Below are 2761 nucleotides of genomic sequence, written 5' to 3' on the forward strand. Positions count from 1 at the left end.
AATTTAAAATATATAGGACAAGAGCCAATTGATGCTTAGGGTTATTGGGATATAGGGAGGCCCCTACTCCCCCTTTTTGTTTTAATAACAAGGCTTTAAGAGTCGCATGTGCACACTCTACAATAGCCTGGCCTGTAGGATTATATGAAATACCTGTGGAATGATTAATGCCAAATTCTGAACAGAACTTGGAGAAGGCCTTAGCTGTGTAGGCAGGTCCATTGTCTGATTTACAGCAGCGGGGAACACCCCAGGCTGCAAAGGCTTGCAGACAATGAGAGGTCCCGTCCTGGACCTTTTCTCCTGTATGAGCTGAGGCAAAAATTACACCTGAATAGGTATCAACTGAAACATGTACATAGGAAAAGCAAAGCTGGAAACATGGGTGACATCCATTTGCCATAGTTTTGATTGTGGTTTTTTTGTTTGTTTGTTTGTTTTTCACCCTTCCAAGGCTTTATTGCCTCTAGGCATCATTTCCTATTCATATGCTAACTGCTTTACCAAAGGCATTGCTGACTCCACCTCCCCAAAAATTCTTGAGGTAGTTTGAATAAGTTAGCCACAAAATCCACATAAGGCTCATTGGCTCCTAGAATAACTTTGGAGAGGCATCTCTGTAGATTCCCAGTGCCTGTCTCTAAATTCCACTGGGGGTTTCCTGCAGCAACATTACGCCACACAGTGTTTGAACAAAACTCTTGGTATGCCACCTTCCAAGAAAAAGCATGGGCAGAAATTGAGCTATTTGTAAAAAAAGTTGCAGACCCCCAACAGCTGGGGTCACACACCAGACAGTCTGATAGTCTGGTTTAAGGAGAAACTGGCAGGAAATATCAGGACCTAGGTGCTCATAGGAAAGAGAGGGGTGCTTAACAAAGGTCCAATATACTTGCTTGTCCCGTCGATCTTCCGATTCAAATGCCATCATCTTGGCCAGTACCCGAGCTTTCACAGACTCTACAGCAGGAGCTTGCCAGACAAGCCTCTCAGGAATCCACTGTGGACCATTCTTGTTTTCTGGGAAAATACAGACTGATCCTCTCCTTCAAATGAGGATGGGATCTGGGAGTGTCTGCAGAATTCAGAGCTCAAGGCAACCTGCTTTTGCTGTTGATATGCAAATTATGTGCCCTGCCTTTGCAGCTGAGGATTCAGATAGCTGATGGGACAGATGCATTAATATACCTGCTTTTTAAAATGTTTCCTACAGTAAGTTTAAATTTAATTCACAAAAGCTAGAACATTTTCTGACCAACAGACAGTAACACATTATAAAAATTTTAAACACCTTATACAGAAGACAAACATTAAGACACACATGTGTGCACACACACACACACACACACACACAGACACTTTTGGAAACTTAAAAAATTATTCTCAATTAATCTTAATAATAATAATGTTCTTCAGAAACCAATAGCTGAAAAGCCATCAAATAAATAATCTTGAACAAAGACCTTGAGAAAGAAAAATCACCGTTATAAAATCATTTCATCATTGCAAGAATATGAATTTTAATATTTCAATAATATAGCTATTAGAGCAATATCATTAAAAATATGCAAACTAAACCTTCACAACTCCATGGATGTGTACAACATTTTGACACAACAGAAGTTTACTACATTTGGCAATAATCTTAATCCAATCACCCTGATTAACTGTCTCCACAAAATGGGAGATAGATCCGTTGGCATTCTTGAGGCCTCGTAAGAATACCAAGAGCAACCCTAGAATTGGAAACTTTTGAATTCTTGGATCCCTTTTAAGGATGGCTAAAAATATCTGGAAAAAGGTTTTTGCTATTATTAATATAACACATTATAGATTAAACTTCGTTATTGACATGAAATCATCACTCAAATACCTTTAAAACAAAACAAAACCTTTACCAATTTAAAGCAATGAGAAGTTTGATAACCAGCCGAAAACACAAAAATTATTTTAAACTATAAAAATGCTTTATATACAATAAATACCACATTAATTTAACTTATACCTAGAAATAATTTAATAATCAGTTAAAATTTACTTCTATAACAAATTATTTGCGATAAAATTTCACATTTTTTAAAACATCACAATTGAAACCCCAAAAATCTCAAGAGACTTGTCTTGTATTACCCCTTAAACTCCAAATTTCCAAAATTGCCATGGGCCATGGATATGCAGATGAAGCTAGCCTTCACAACAAAAGACCTTCCAAAGTACAATCTGCAAGCCCAGAGGACAAGTTCTGCAATTTTTTTTTTCTTGACCTTTTCTTTCTGATCATACTATAAAGATATTTAAAAGGTGGAAAGCCAGGCAACAGAAAACTTAGGGTCAGGTAATGGAGATCTGGATTAATCAAAAAGCAACCACCTGTCAGCAATATAAGGCCTAACAAAATCAGCATCCCAAGAACTGCTATCAGAGCAAAGCATTTAGGCAAGCTTTTAATGGGTGGAGGATCCTCAGAAGACTCACTTCCAGAGGCCTCTTCTGACTCACTTAACAATCCCTGCCGCAGGTGCTGCATGTGCACCCTGGAGGACAAATTCCCCATGGCTCTAACTTTTTTCTAGTCACTAACCTTGAACCTTCTTGTCGCATAACTGCGAACTTTCTCTCTTGTCGCACACCGTGAGCTTTACATGCACGTTCAAAATCTCAGTTGAAAACTAATTCCCGCTGTTCAGCAGCTCCCTGAGCGTTCTGCTCAGCTGCTTACCTTTTTCCCGCTTTTGCGGCTTACCAGCTAAATTGGGTCCGA

The sequence above is a fragment of the Ochotona princeps genome, chromosome 9, assembly GCF_030435755.1.
Source record: "Ochotona princeps isolate mOchPri1 chromosome 9, mOchPri1.hap1, whole genome shotgun sequence".
Lineage (NCBI taxonomy): Eukaryota > Metazoa > Chordata > Mammalia > Lagomorpha > Ochotonidae > Ochotona > Ochotona princeps.